The 16,252-nt window shown below is 46.6% G+C and overlaps 1 long non-coding RNA gene across 1 annotated transcript; it reads left to right on the forward strand.

The window, feature by feature from the left end:
- The first annotated feature begins 3,568 nt into the window (after nucleotides 1–3,568).
- Nucleotides 3,569–15,985, forward strand: LOC119376675 (uncharacterized). Its single transcript, XR_005180630.2, has 3 exons — nucleotides 3,569–3,680; nucleotides 6,768–6,823; nucleotides 15,881–15,985. It is a non-coding gene; the product is annotated as an uncharacterized LOC119376675 (long non-coding RNA).
- The last annotated feature ends 267 nt before the right edge of the window (nucleotides 15,986–16,252 follow it).

Here is a 16,252-nt window from a genome sequence, read left to right on the forward strand (position 1 = left end):
CGCGTGTTCTCTCTTGATGTTGAGTCCGACGCTGTTGTTGCTGGACTGTTGTCTGCACGTTTCTGTATTTCTTTCATCTTCATCTCAATCCTTATGTCCACTGGTAGCGCAGATTTCACGACAGGCGTTATCACTGCGGCGTAAATGTCCATCTCCACGCCTAACGACTGCAACGCTCGTGTGTTTACTTGCAACTTTTGGAATAGGTTCTTCAATCCGTCCACATCTCTGGAACTCTTCACTGCTTCTACGTTTGCTAGCTCTTTTATGTATGTCTCCCTTAAGCTGTCTTGTCGCCCGAACGTTTCTTTCAGAAGGTCGACTGCATGATCGTAATTCTCATCAGAAAACTGTAAACCTTCTATTAGAGAAGCAGCCTCCCCGCTGATTGACGCCAGAAGGTAATTAAATTGCTGACCCTTCGGCATGTTCGATCTGTTGTGCACCGATGTGTCGAACTGATGCCAAAATCTAGGCCACGCTGTTCTTTTCCCATCAAACTTGATCATTTCAAGACGTGGCAACTTAACAATCTCTTGCATGTCCGAGGTGTGGTTAGTACCTTGCATTGTTGTCGCCTGGTCTGTCACTATTCTTGTTGTTAGTTGCGTAGCTAGCTCCAACTCTCGTAATCGCTCCTCTATTTTTGTCGTTGCTGCGATGATATTCATCTCATAATGCAGAACTCTTTCAAATTCTGCCTTCGCGTCTTCCTCTTCGATGAGCGATTCAATCTGTTCGTTAACTTGGTTTAACGCCTGTGACACGCTCTTCATCTGGTTTAGAAGCGTCATTAATTGCGCTCGATCGGCTTCTTCTTCTATCTTCTTGTCAATGTCGCTCGTAAGCGTTGTTACATTTGCCCGAAGCGTCTTCCGCTTCTTCGATAAGACTTCTCTATTCATGCTTGAAATCGTCGTGAAAAGGCCTTGCCTGTGTAGCTGAGTTGCCAAGGGTCATCTGTCGTGTCCTTCCCGCGACGGTTCGATGTTGAGCCAGACGCCGCGCTCCGTTCTTCAACCCGTTGTTGCGAAGGGGGTTGAAGTCTCGCGTCTGTCTTCAGGTATCCTGGTCACGGCAACCATGTCTCAGAAGGACCAGAGAGACCGCAGAACCGACACGTCTTCGGTTTATTGTTGTCAGAACGAGTATAAAAATAATAAGAATGTAGAGCGTGCCCTGGCCACCTCTTTCTTCCTCGTCAACAGCTCCATCTTCAATCTGTTTTCTACAACGGGAATTGTGATTTTTACGGTAAGTGAAACGGTAGAATATGCTCGGCTCTATAGAAAAAGAACTTTCACAACGCCTTTTTGCAATGCAATATGCAGCTACAAGGAAATCTTGTCTCGTTACATGTATTATAAAAAAATATTACCGAGTGTCAGGATGCATTTATGTCAAGGAATTTAAATTTTCTATACTGGTTTACTGCAGATCCAGCACTATAGGACCTCCTATAGTGCGATGTTGTGTCACTAAGCCCCGCGGTGTTGTGCTGATTCCTGGTCAGAACGGCCAAATTTTTATGTGTTTGAGAAGCGAGAACATCCATATATTAAGGCGAAGCTAAGGGGCCATGTTTGCGCTCTCGTCCGCGAGACTTGCGCGAGACTTTACGAGGCCACAATGCTTCGCGACGGTCCGCAAGTCTTTCAAGGCTCCGTCCCAAACCCACGTGACCGTTTTCGAGTCCGACGACGCACATCATGACCGTCATTACTTGGCGTCCGTCATGACGTCACAGATCCCAGCAATTTTTGACGTCATCCTGAAGTCACGGTGGCATGCGGTCACATGATGACATCATCACACGACATCGTTGGTCGGTCAAAGGTCGGCGGATCCCGGAGGCAGTTCAATGCTATGTGGGGGTGTAGAAAGCTTTGAATGCCTCCGTCCCGGTAGCAGTTCAAAGCTAGGTGCAGGAAGCTTTCGCGGAGGCGGGGGAGGTATCATACAATCAAGCGAGAAGCAGGAGCAGTCTTTCGCCTTCGAGCCGTATTAGGCGAACGCATAAGGGAGTGTGATTTGTGTTTATTTCCTTTGAGTTAGGTGTACGCTAAAGCACTCCAGAGGGCCCCAATTATCTTGTTAGTCCCACTTGGCATGACTGGCTTCGTCGTGGCTTCGTTGTAAATTTTAGAATTTTACACACTATGATGTTTGAAACATACAGTAGGACGGCAAGAGATGACCTAAACGAAGATCGGTCCCCCAGACTTGTCCGCATTATTTAGAACTTCGCCTACACACCATAAAACTGCACATCTTCGATTTTTTCATTGCATGTTAACCAAACAGTGTACTAGTATGCGTTGTTATAGACAAAGGGGCATTGGAGGTCGCCGAAAAGGCAACGAAGAAGATTGTGTAGTGATTATCTGAATTTGATTATATTGTAATGACGAAAGAGAGCAAATGAGAGGACCCTTGCTCGATTTTTTATTCCACCACAAGGTGCCCGGTCTCTCAACTAAGCTTGTGGCTCAATTCCGTGGACACTAACACACTGTTGACTGTACTCTCGCAAACTACGTGGTTGAGACACTGACGCCACCTGACAATGTGCGGCGTCCCGCAGTTACGAGAACATGCATGTCAGCCGACTCAATTCCTTCAACGATACCATCATCGTGTCCATCCCAGTGAGTTGCCAGATGGTTTACTCATTCCTTTTGAGGCCATTCCAAAGACGAGGGGAGCACAAGTTGCGCTGCTGCCGATTGGCTCCTGAAGGGACAAAGACGAAAACCGAAGTCTCGGTCCGGCGGCCTTTGTCAAGCTTGCGCTAAATTAGGACTGCTGAATGGTAAGGCTGTGGAGCCACACACGATGAATGTCGTGCACGAAAGAATAATCAGTTGTCCTTCTCACTCTAATAAATGTAATTTACACAAAAATTTCATTTCTTGCTTCCTTTCTGGCGCCGAATTTTACTTTTTCCCACGCGTGACACGCGGCATATTGAATTACTAAAATAGTGAAAACATTCATGCACAATTGGTCTCATCGTGCCGCTGTGTAACTTCGTTGTGACATATAAACAACACTTAGGAAAAGTGCTGTGCAAAACACTCAATGACAAGAAGGAAAGTTTGCAGACTTGTTCGAGCTCTGCCATAATTTCACTACGATTGGTCGCTACCAAGTAAAAATTTGCTACACATGAGCGAAGAGGCGACATAGGTTGACAGCGAAGAAAATCTTGGTAAAATATTGGTGACATAATTGCGTCATTGCAACATGCCGCGCAAGAATCTCCCTGAGCTGACAAGCATGAAACCCATCCATTAAACCCTGTATTTAACTGCGTTCTTGGTTATTCTTTGTGAACGTGCATTGCCTGTTGCGTTAATATAATGTGTGGTAGTCTGCTGAAATTGGCGCCCTTCGAGATAAAATTTCTCAAAGTTGGCACTATAGCTAGTGTAGCAGCCGTCACCATTTTATGTAATTACACAATTTATGTTTTCGTAGGCATTTTTAACGAACTACAATTAATGACAAGTAAAAAAAGACGTTTCGATAATCTTCATTGCAGTCAAAGAAGAGCCATTCATAAAGAAAGCTAATGGTGATCAGTCGGTCATGCTTAGCAACACGCTGGCAGATCTGAATACATACGTAGAAAAAGACCAAATCTTTCGTAACGACGACGCCGTCATTCTTCTCACAGGGTAAGAGATTGACAACTTGTTTCAATAATTATTACTGGGATTACTTATAATTCGTAAGAAGACTACCAGGTTGGGCGGGGGGGGGGGGGGGGGGGCGTGATTCATACGTCTCGATAAGAAAGGAAATTCTGTGGAAAAAATTTCGCGATTATACACGAAGTTCAAGCGACAGCCGGCGTTCCGGTTTGCCGATAATCAAGTTGGCGAAGTTGTGGGGTGTTGTCAGCGATACTTCGAAAGATAGCTAAGCAACGACCAGTTATATTGTATTGAAAGCAAGAATTGCGGGCAGTTTGCACTAAGTCGCGCAAAGCTTGGCACAGCGAAGCATGGAGTCGTCGTCGCTCGTACTCCCCGTCGACCGACACGTCTAGCTTCGAGATGCGCGGCTTCCTCCTCGCGAGTACGTAGCCAGGCTATGCACTATAGAGTGGAGGTTGCGCGTGATGTCGCTGTCGGTGGGCGTGGCTTAGTTACTGCGCATGCGCGGCTTGGCCAAGTGGAAGCGGTATCTGGTCGCTAGACGACACGATGCTTGCTTCCTCTTTCTTTCAATCTTATTTTCTCTCTCTCTATTTCTCTCTCTTTCATTGATCTGCCTTTCTGCATTTCTTTCTCTCTATTTCTCTCTTTCTCACTCTTTCAGTGCTACGCTTTACTCTCTATCCCCTCCTCCTTTCCCTTCTCCTGAGCATCACATCGCTCCTCCTCACGCTCACTTCCCTTCTCCCCCTTGATACACTATACTGTACAAGGCTAGCGTGCCTGGATAGCCGAGTGGTTAGGACGCTGGCCTTCGGATCGAGGGTACGTGTGTTCGAATCCCGCTTCGTGAAGAATTTTTTTTCGGCAATAATTTTTTCCTTTCTCTTTGTTTCCGTCTCTCTATTTGTTTCTCTCTTTCTTCCTTTCTTTTTTCTTTCTCTTTTGTACTCGTTCTCAGGTAGCTGCACAGTGGCACATGCCCATTAAAGGCGCCCTGCAACACCTTTCTTAGTTATATTGGAATAGTCTCATTATTGACGTATGACTCTTCACGAGTCATATGCCGCAAAAAGTTTTCGAATCCGTCAAGTCTAAGTGGTGTTACCAAATTATAGAGATCACGTTCCGCAGCTTTCTCCCTCAACTCAACGCCGCGAGCGCGCGGAAAGCTGCGCGGGGCGTGAAGGGAGGGAGGGCGGAGGTGCGAGGAGGCGCCGAAGGGTTACGTCAGCGCCGGCGGCATTTTTTTTTCTTCATTTTTTTCTCTCTGGCGTCTCGGCGCAACCACGTGGTCTGTGGCGCCACTTCCGGTCGGCTTGCGCGGTCGTCGTCGTCGAGCGGAGCCCATCGCACCGTGTATCGCGCGTGCTTGAAAACAGCGAGTCGGTTTGGTAATGTTAGGTGTGCACCTCGAACTGCCGTAGTGTTTTCATTGCTCTGCGAACCATGGACGCAAACTTGCGTGCGCGTTTGGAACGAATGACAGCTGAGATGGGTTTCGACCCACACTCCGATACACCGCCTCGTCGCACTGCTCGCGCTTGAATCGTATTCAACACGGCAAAGCTGCGTGCACCCTTCTCCCAGTGGCAGTACTTCGATGCTGTTTGCTCTTCGAATGCGGGCGCACAGCGAGTGCGGGCTGACAACAAAGAACTAAAGACTAGAAGAAAGGATCGTGGGGCATCGGGCCGGCGCGGACCCATCCCCCGGCTGTCTGCAGCTACCATGAAAATGCGAGTCTGCTTGGTTGCTGTGTCGCGGTTTCTCGGGAACCTGAGACTACGGGGAGGATACGCCGAGGTACGGCTCGATGACATACTGAACAGACAGCGAACGGGACTCTCGCCATACAGCGAACACAGGTATCCTAAGCTAGCTGGCGCCAGCATTGTTATCGGAGAAATGCTGCACCGCTGCCTCGGTCGGTCGTGAGAACGTGCCGACGATGCAGTTTCCAGCTGACGAGGCAACACTCGAACGGCTGCCACTCTCAACGGCAACCGGCGATGGTCAAAAGCACAGAAATATTCACGATTTCGGCACTGCACATGGTGAAGAAAACGCAACCACGCAACTACGAGCAGACGAGCTGTCGGTGAGACCGGAAGTGCTAATATTAATGCTTGTTCGGTGTTTTAACGGCATAACACAATATAAACATACATATTATCTACTTATTGAACTCAAAATTAACAATGAAGGTAATAATGAGGGTGTTGTCGTGATTATAACATTAGCCAATGGTGGAACTGCCGACAATCGCGTCATATATTGCGGACTAATACATCATTTGTCGAGAGAAGAGGGAGCGATTTTCAGCTGACTTTGAAAATTTATTGTAAATTCCAGGGCGCTCGCTTCACTATAATATTTGGCTCACGTGTTCGCGGGAGCCTCGACTACCGATTGGCAGCGCTTTTTGACCCTGCTCAAAAAGTGTTGCAGGGCCCCTTTAAGGTGATGATAGTTTTCTGCGATCGACTAAAAACGAACGATTTTCTAAACAACTTCGCTGTTAAAAACACCAATGACTGCACCACGAATAGAAATATAACCACGTCGCACCTACAGGCTGGGAAGTAGTGCGTCATAAGGAAAATATATGTGAATCTACAATCTTAATGAGGTCCCGCTTAAAGTGCTAGATATACCCAGGAAGCCAGACATTTTTCATCTGGTTTTCTGGATATAGCCAGCACTTAACCAGGGCATGATTAAGAGTGTAGATGAAATATACTAGTCAAGGCAAAGGGACACATATAAGTGTAAAGAGAAATTCGGACGGAAAGATTTTCATTTGACTGAAAATACAACTTGGTACCAGGGGATGCTGAACCAATGTCTTGAGCATTGTGTGTGCGATGTTCAATGGATTTAGCTGGGTTAACAGCTATTTTCAAGGTCCCTCACGCTATAACTACGAGAGTCACTAGACAACGTTGCCAGAATTAGAGCCCGTGCACATATTTCTGATGGTGTGACCGCGAAAAAACCCGTCGTTATGAGCTTAACCACATCTACAGTTAAAGTGATGGAAATCATGAATTCAGCAGTCAGTCGCTGCGTACCTGTAGAGCATATTTTGAATTATTCCTTCAGGCTTGACTTGGCCACGAATTACGGCGCTGGAGTTGCTCCCCGCCGAAGTATAGTAGGTGAGTTGACCGAAATCTTGGCACAAATATCACGCCTCCATGTTTATCAAATATACCAGGAGTGTGCTGACTTGATGTAGAAGCACATGGTGGAAGGTCAATATATCTGGGGTCGCCACAATAGAGAGCTTTAGTGTGTGTGTTTTCTCAATGGAACGCATCTTTACATGAAGAACGTTCAAAAACACGTCTATGCAGAGCTTGAAAACGCGATTATATAGGCTTTCCATTCTTGCACTTTGCACTCAGCCACTCAACAAGTGTATGCATACCATCTTATTGCAAGCAGATGCATACCAAGCAGGCCTTTGCTACAATGACACGGCCAGCTATGGCCACTAGATACATGGTTGCAGATTCCACAAGGCACTTCTTCGCTTCATACACAACATACGGCACACATCTAGTACGCCGGTCACACTGGCAGACTTAGTGTCATTTTGAGCGAGTGCACTTACGCCCCCAGAATGTCACTTTGGCGGTGCGCTGCTACACGAGTAAGGGAAGTGTACTTCAGAAATGATAGTAATGTTGATGGGTAGTTAAGTAGCGCAACAGATATTTGTTATTTCAGGCAATTTTCCTTAAGTAACAATGTGTTATAGCTATATCAGCCCTTAATACAGCCTTTAGGCACAAACGTGGTGGATGCGGCCACACTCTAAGAAAAAAAAAGAGTATGCGTGACTCTTTTCGGAGAGTTCTGACTTGCCACGTATAGGACTCTCTTTAAATAGTCACGGTGACTCTCTTGGTGGGTTAGGGTCGGCTCGCTCCAGGAGAGTCCCCTGACCCTCTAGGAAGAGTGCAAAGACCCTCCTCGGGAGGATCACGTTACCACTTATAGGGAGTCAGACGACTCTTGCCGGTAACGCTCCTAGGAGGGTCAAGGGACCCACACCGAAGCATCAAGCGACTCCACAAGTATTTTAAGCTACTCATTTGATCCTTGCTCTACTTTTGCGCGACTACTGTTGAAAATAGTGGAGTATTCATTTTAAGCGAGTCCAATAATGCTTGCCGTTCTGCCCAGCGACTGTAAAAAAGGAATAGTTCAGTTTTAGCATTATTTTAATAAAACTCGTCAAAACAACACATATTTTCCAGCAAAGTTAATATAAAGCGCGAAAAGATGGTCTGTGATTTCCAATTAAGAAGTTTGGGTATTCCTCATTTACATGCTTCTATGAGTATAGCCAACTAAAATGTGTGACTGTGATGTGCACAGTGTCATATGGTGCTAAATGAACAGCAGAAATCGCCATCATGTTTCCATATTTATTCCTTGTGATTAAGAATAAATAAAAGTGGTGACGGCTTGAGGCATCAGACTTGTGGCTTGCTAGGTTGTCGCTCCTGTCCAGCGTGAGCACCATGAAAAACGGTATCTGAAAAGCAGAACGTGATATTATGATGAGAAAATGAAATTGTAGTAAAGGTTTGCAAACCCTACACAATAAGTGGTTCACACAGACATAATAAAGGCTAACAACAAAACAACAAAGCACATCCTCCAGTAGCCAGGGGCATGCCGTGAGCGGTTATTGACCGCATGTTTTACAAACGTAACCCATCCTGAAATACTCAGATAAACAGATGCGAGTACTAGGGCCCGAACAACACCCAGCGCGTGCGTACGCCGTCTACGTCGAGATCAGACATGTCATATGCTAGAATTAGCGCACATAACTCCCACAATCACGTACACTCACTCTATTCTGTTATAGCGCCCAACGTCATTGCAGTGTATGCAAACCACGAAAACAGCAAACAGAAACGAGGGAAAAAAGTGCACGCCGGCGGCCGCAACAACGCGCGCCGTCGAAAGTCTAGAGCTTTTTCACTTTACCGGCGAGGCGTGTCCAACTTGAGTGACTACCGCGTACATTCTGGAAGCCACCGTACTATATCTGCACCTCAAACTACCGTCTTAAAGCCAACAAAAACCATTACATATAGTGCGTCTGAGCGTTCTGTACACAGGCTTTTTTTTTTTCACGTTCCCACGCGTGGAAGCACGCTGCACACTCAAGGTCGATGGAAATGTTATTATGAGGTAGACTAAAGTGCATCTCAAAACGACATCTTGCACCTTCAGTAGTGCAGACACGCCGTGCGATCAGCAAGAAATGACCCTCGATTATTGTTTGCATCACTCACTTTATGGGAGCTTGTACAGCAACGCGCATAACGGTGGCAACTCGTTAACTGACAGCTTTAGTTGGGCATCAGCAACAGCCCCGCGGATACAGGCTACTGTTGGAAATGGCTGGCAGATTCCGCAGAGCTGCTGCAGACGCCCAGCTAAAGCTGTATAATTAGTACCTACGAAAGCAGTACACTCACCGTTAACTGGCGCCCATTGTCGGTGTCCGCAGCTCCATGAATATTCCGCCCTCCAAGCGTCACTTTGTGCACGGAGCCGGCGTCAACACCACCGAAGACGCGCAACCAACGCAACCACGCAACGCATTCCAATAGACCAGGAGACTGAGACGACTGAGACACTGAGACGACTGAGAGAGGAGAGCGGCGCGCCACCCCGGTGCCAACCCCGTCTGCGTCACCGAGCAAGGCGCCACAACGGCGCCAAAGGGCAAGCGTGCGATATGTATGGCGTATACGGCGGCTCTTCCGTATACCGAAGCCAATCGAAACGCGCTTCAGGAGGGTCCAGTGACTCCTTCCCAAATGCGAACTCTTTTTCTCTGCGTGTACCTTCCAAAAGGGGTCAGATGGACACCCGAAGAGAGTCACGGTTCCATGACCCTCTTTTGACTCTCTTTTTTCTTAGAGTGCATTGCCTGTGCTCGGCATGCCCCCGACGGCCGTGGCTGTAAACTGCCAAAGAGCGAGAATAGCAAAGTAGTTTTTCGTCGTATAGCATGTTTTATTACATGGCAATATTCCTAATAACGAAAACGGTTGTTTAAAAATACTACGAACGTCACTTTGTGCATTAGCGTATTTATTTACGAGCCACTATCGCCAATGCTACACACTCCGACGTAGTGAAGCGAGTTTGGTGAGCGCACTCGCCGGCAAGTGCGCTTTGCAGCGAGGGTCACTAAGCGTTCCCGTGTCACAGCGTGCATATGACATCGTAGGAGGCAGCATGACGTACCGCAGATACCATTGTGTGGAAAGCCTCCCTGGAGCTTCCCAGGGACTCAATTACATTTTGTAATAGATTAACGATTAATCGTTCCCTGGCTTCTCGTCTGAGCTATTGATCACTGTCGTTGCGGGCTTTGCGCTTAGACGTGCGGACTGTCTAAATTCAACGGAAACTTCTGGTTATCTTGCCAAGGAGGATTGACGCATCAGGGGTATCCCATCCAGTCACTCATACGGCGCACACATATGAATAGTCGGTCCCCTGTGAAGGTTTGGCTTTGTGGTTTCCTAGCAAAGAAAATATATTTTAGCAAATGTTCTAATCTTAACACAGAGCTCTTTAGCTCATGCCTGTAGCGTATTTCCTCCATTAACGCATATTATCTAAGACAGAACGTTTATTCTCACAGGAAGTCTTGAAGATTAAGGAAGATTATGGCAGCTTCGCACTAGTGGTGCCACGCCTGAAGGAAGAGCGGAGCAGGGCGGCCTTCCTTGTTTCTCTTTAGTTTTATTTCTTCTTCGTTTTTTTTTTCTTTCTCTCTGTTCATTGTGTCTCTTTTTTGTATCTGTCTCTTTCTTCTTATTTTTTTATCACTCAATTTAATTATTTCTTTTTGTCGCTCTTTCTCTTTCTCTCTCTCTCGCTCTCTATTTATCGCTTCCTCTTTCTTTCTATATCTTTCTCTATCTCTGTTTCTTCCTCTCTCATTGTTTCTCTCTGTTTCTCTCTCTGTGTATGTTTTCCTGTCTTTTTATATTTTTATGTATTTATTCCCTCTATTCCGCTCTCTTTTTCTCTTCCTGTTTCTTTCTATCGCTTTCTTTCTATCTTTTTATCCTTCTTTCGCTCTATTTTCTATCTCTTTCTTTGTCTCTTTCATTTTCACGTGCTTGTTTTGGTTTGACACTCGCACCTTCTGTACACAGTAGTGGGGCTTGTCCAATTGCTGTGGCGCATACCCACTTGAGGAGTTTTGCACGACGGAGCACAAGTTACCGATAGCTCAAACAGCTACACTTTAAAGAAATGAAGCGAGCGCGTGCTGGTTCCTGAAGCGATCGTGTGCCCGTTCATGATGGTAATAACTTTTTTACGACGGATCACAAGTTACCGACAGCTTAAATAGCTTCACTGTTAATATTACCCACTGCACTAGCTTCCTTTTGCGCTCTCTCGATTGTTTTGGCTCTGTGTATCTGCTGTTCTGTTGCATTGGGCTGACTATGCACGTAAGGCACAAAATACGACCCATCAGTTCTGCGGGAGCTCGCAAAGTGAAGGAAACTTCATAAAAGGTAAAAATTGTTATCGAGCAGCTTAATTTCTTCGGCCTACACGAACCTTCCTCTACCTTGCGGGTTTCTGCAGAACTGATTTGCTGTAAAGATTTGCGCGATTTCTGTGTGTTGTCGATGAATTCGCTCTCCTCTGCGATCCGCTAGCCTTCTGGTTAGCCCATTAGGTGGGTACCTCCGCGTGTGTAGTAACGTTCGGGGATGGACATCCATGGCATCTGCAGATATTCATGTTCACGCAAGAGCAGCAGATGATATGTGAACATGTGCAGACGCAATGGGCAATGGCATGGCCACTACATAAAAAAAAAAGGGTGAGGCCTGCTGCGTCGCGTCGCCGTCAATAGGCGAGCGTGTTTTGGCGGAGTTGATAGATAACGCCGCTGTTTCTGGTGAGGACGCCACCGTTCGGGGACACAAGGCGAACGCCGGTTCGTGCCATAATGTGGTTGCCTCAGGATCTATGATGGTTCGTATGCGTTTTCGTGTGCTGTTTCGTGTGATCATGTGTGAGTGAGTTTTCTTGATGTTTCTCCAAATGTCTAGCGTTCTTTAGTGGGCGCCTGTGTGACAGCCAGTATTTCTTACGGTCCGATGCAGAGAAACTGTTGTGTGTCGCTCTGTGACTCAAACACCAGAAAATACGCGACTGTGAAATATCACAAGTTAGCAAGTGGGAGTAGGTCTCTGGTAGGTAGGTTGTCGCGTAAACCTCTCTCAAGGAAGTTTCTGCGTTTATAAATAAACCCTTCCTTCTTTTTAATGAAATTGCGATAAATGTAACAAACTACTGGTCGAATCATTTCACACATTTATTGCCTGCATTTGCACTTGCAAAGCTTGAACAACCTCACGTATATTGACAATTTGTTTCCAATTAATGACTTAAGAAGGTACATCCCGGCGTGTAGTCAGGGGTTTTTCTGTGGGGAGGGGAAGAGGGGGTGGGGGGTAAGTCGCAAGGGGATTTTCATGCTAAGCGCGGGGGCGAGGGGAGCTGTTGGGAGAAACATGCTTATCAGGAACACCGGCAGGCGGATGGAGAGGAAAAAATTGGCCGCGTATCTGCGTGCTTCGCTGCAAATGTCGTCTAAAGACGATAGAAGAGGCGCTGCGTGTGATATGGGCGCCATCTGGTAATACGTCGGGAAACATGAGTGCTCTGTTGCGGGCTGGTAGTCCCGGCGCAGCAGCAGGCGAAGACCGGCGGTGACCAACGCGACCGGCGGGGACGCCAGCCAGCCCGAGCGCTTGGTCTGGCGCGAAGCGCTGAAGCAGAAGAAACGTCCGCACTCAACGAGTACTCTCCACACACTCTTTTATTTACATGTCGCCTGGGTAAAACAGGAATGCCAGAGCGGCGCCCCATGGCATTCGTACAGTGCAATACAGAACCGAAACCGAAACACAACAATGAGCTCGTGCAGAGGGCACGGAGGAAAGCAAGTTTCAGCGCAGTCGGATTTCCAGCGCAGCTTAAGAAACGAGGGTCTTTAGAATTATGTATGTATGCATTTTCTATTAAAGGAACACACCACCTAATACTTACCTAGTGATGTTGCGCCTCAGATATGCGTAATGTTTGCTTTTTGATCGACAATGTACACAAGTATGAACGTAGTCAGCCGTTCAAGATGGCTGGCCCTTGGGCAAGTGGTTCAACTTTGGCCGAGTCGCTGAATCGATTGACGTGCCGACAAACAGAAAGACAGACAGACCAAAATTTCTCCGTTTAAGTATCCCAAGAAAGGCTATCGTCTTTAAAACTGAATTTCGGGCGAAACTGCGGCCGGACCCTTTGGGCGCCTATCTTAGTTACGTGCCTGTGTCAATCGCTGCTTCATCTAAAAGTGAAACGTAAATATACCAACGACAACTCGTAATACTTAGGAGTTCTCTTGATTTCGGGTGCGCTGTTGCATTGCTTCGGCAGCTGTCGTCTGCAGGTCGTCTTTCTTGTAGTTTTCCATTAGCGGACGCATGTGTTCCCATGAAGTAAATCAACAAAGTGGTAGAATGTGCCAGGCAGAACCTCTCGATAGAAGTACGTTACCTGATAACGCATCCCGCAACAGTCAGAAAGAAAACGGTCATCATCATTCCTAGCTTGCCTTTGCCACTTCAAGCCATAGCTTAGATGATTCTAGTTAAGCCAAGGTAATTATAGCCTTGCCTAAATAAGCCTAGTTGAGCATCATCTAACTAGCTAAGTTTAATTAAGATAATTAAGTGAAAGCTTCATTAGCCCGAATTAAGCCTAGTTGAATTCTTAGTGTGGCTGGATCAGGACCAGCTTGCCCACCAGCTGTGCTGTGACCCAGCCTTGCGATGTAGTGCAAGCTGCGGCAATTTTTTTACCATTCCTACTGCTCAATGGCTGTCATAAACAATTCAGTCTCCCCCACAGGTCGGCAAAAATGTGGAGCTCACTCAGCCTCACTCATGGAATATATTTTGCCCTTAGGGCTCACTCGGACTCAGACTCACCACAATTTTCCTCAACCGGACTCACTCGGACTCAGACTCGCTAAACTTTTTCTCAACCAGACTCGCTCCAACTAAAACAACCAAAATATTACCCAATCTGACTCACTAAGACACCGACTCACAGCAAGATCTGAGTTCGAATGAGTCTGAGTGAGTTGACTCATGAGTCCATTGACGGATAATTAGCTTTCTCGACGAGGATGCCAGTGCAAGTAAGCGCTAATATCTCGCATAATCGGTGCTCTACGATACGCATTTTGATCTGCTACCTCAATATACGAGTTATCAGTGATTACAATACAGTAAGGACATTGTTATTTAAAGATATGACTCACACGACATAATTTTTATCAAGAAATTTCCTTGAAAAGTTTTGCGAGGGGGGGAGAGGTCAAGACACCCCTTTGATCATTAAATATTGAGCTGGGGTATGAAGGTTAGTGCGTTGAAGTATCTGTGAGTAGAAGTGAGCATCAATGTGAGCCTTCATAAGGCTGATAGTAATACTATGGTGTAATAGAATGGGGTAGTGTGCCGTCTTCGCAGCAAACCAAAGGGAGAACGGTGGTCGCTTTTGCGATGACGCCACCAGTGGGGCGCCACGATCGAACGGCATGCCCGGCGCGCGAAATTTCAATCAGAATTGCGAAAATTTCTGCCGTTCTTGAGTCAAATGGTCACGTAACACGATTGAAACTTCAAATTTTTGCAAGATTTAAACACTTAAACAGATTTGGTTGCATTATTGCAATAACTAAAGATGCTTCTGCGTCGTCTGAGCTTGCACAATTCCTATAGCAGAGCAGCGTCCCGGATCGTCTGCATGCTTACTGTTTTGATTGTAAATGGCATAAAAAGCACATCGCTGTTCATTCCATGCATATGTACGCCTGTCTAGCTATCAGAGTAATTTGAAGTTTTGCGTCGAAACACACGAGGAGGTCCGGAAGGCCAACATTAACAGCATCAGGCGAGTTGCACGACCACCCGTCACCTGCACCAGCCAGAAGAGCAGTCGGAAGGTTTTGCACAGAAAAAATACAATGCTTAATGACGAATGCTGCTTGATTTCTTTAGAGATTTTACTCCTCAAAGGGGCGCCAAAGCGCAGGAATGCAGCTAATGCACCGCGATGCAACCGGGATGTTGGATTTATCCTATGTGAATAAGTCCGTAATTCCAATCGGTCTGCAAAAACTTGAATGCATCAGGCTTCCTCAAACACTGAGTCTGCCGTGCACATGAAAAAATTCGCTAACGCGTCATGAGAAAGAGAAGGGAACAATAAAGTTTCCCACGTGAACGCAGGACCAGTGCGGCAACTGTAACTACTGATCTCGGAGGCTTTGTATCTTAGCTTACCATAAATTACTTCGGGGAGCGGCGTCAGGTGGCGACACAGTAGTACGGTGTGCTCTGGCACCGCAGCTGTCATCGCAAAAAGAGCCACGTTTCAGGCGCCAGACGGCACACTACCCCATTCCAGCAAACCATAGTAATACTGAAGTTGAATAGTTACCACCATAGCTCGGCAAAAAATTTGGAGTTCACTCAGACTCACCAAAGAAATACATTTTGTGCTCGGGGCTCACTCGGACTAGGACCCACCGATATTTTTCTCAGCCGGACTCACTCGGACTCAGGCTCACAAAAGTTTGTCTCAACCGAACTCACTCGGACTCAAACTCACCAAAATATTAACCACCCGACTCACTCAGACTCAGACTCACGGCTTGATCTGAGTCTGAGGTAGTCTGAGTGAGTCGACTCATGAGTGAGTTTGGCGACCTATGGTCTACCCTGACCTTAAGCGACTGATCAGTTTACGGAAACACGTAGTGGCTGGCTCCTGCTGACATGGCAGCGGCTTCGAGTGATAGAGAGAATGCCTAGTCCTTATTCTGCTCTTTTTTGCCCGTTCTTTCCGGCGGACGTTCTATTTACTTGTGTAAATAGAAACATGTTCCTACTCGACACTTCCATTTGCTTGTATTGACAGACACTTCTATTTCTTGTATGAAAAGATTAGCGACGGATGGACATTACATTCCACATGCTTTTTAGCTTCCTGTCCCATTAGGCTTTACGAAAACAGGTTATTAGTTGGTCATGTACCCCGATACGTGAACAGTTTCGGTATTTCACATTTAACAGGGCTAGCGAGACTCGCAGCTGCTTGCGGTGAAGGAAAGGCTGCGATTGTGGAGGACATGCCGCGGACGTTCAGCAGCGCTCCCACTATGGCCCACGAGATTGGACATCTGTGAGTTGAATTCAGCTAAGTGTTCGCCATTGCTTTGGCTTTTGAAAACTAGTTGCTACAGTGTAAGTTAAGCCGCGGCAAAGTATTTCCATATCGACGTAGAGTTCGTCTGTAAATACGGGAGGTACCTGACTGGCATCGCATTTTATATAAGAATCTGCATTGTATAAAAATAACATGTATATTTATTCACATAGCTACGCAGTCGCTCGACTGACAATTATAGGTGGCATGGGGATTCTCGCCATCCTATGGATTACTTG

The sequence above is a fragment of the Rhipicephalus sanguineus genome, unplaced genomic scaffold (assembly GCF_013339695.2).
Source record: "Rhipicephalus sanguineus isolate Rsan-2018 unplaced genomic scaffold, BIME_Rsan_1.4 Seq1856, whole genome shotgun sequence".
Taxonomy (NCBI): Eukaryota; Metazoa; Arthropoda; class Arachnida; order Ixodida; family Ixodidae; genus Rhipicephalus; species Rhipicephalus sanguineus.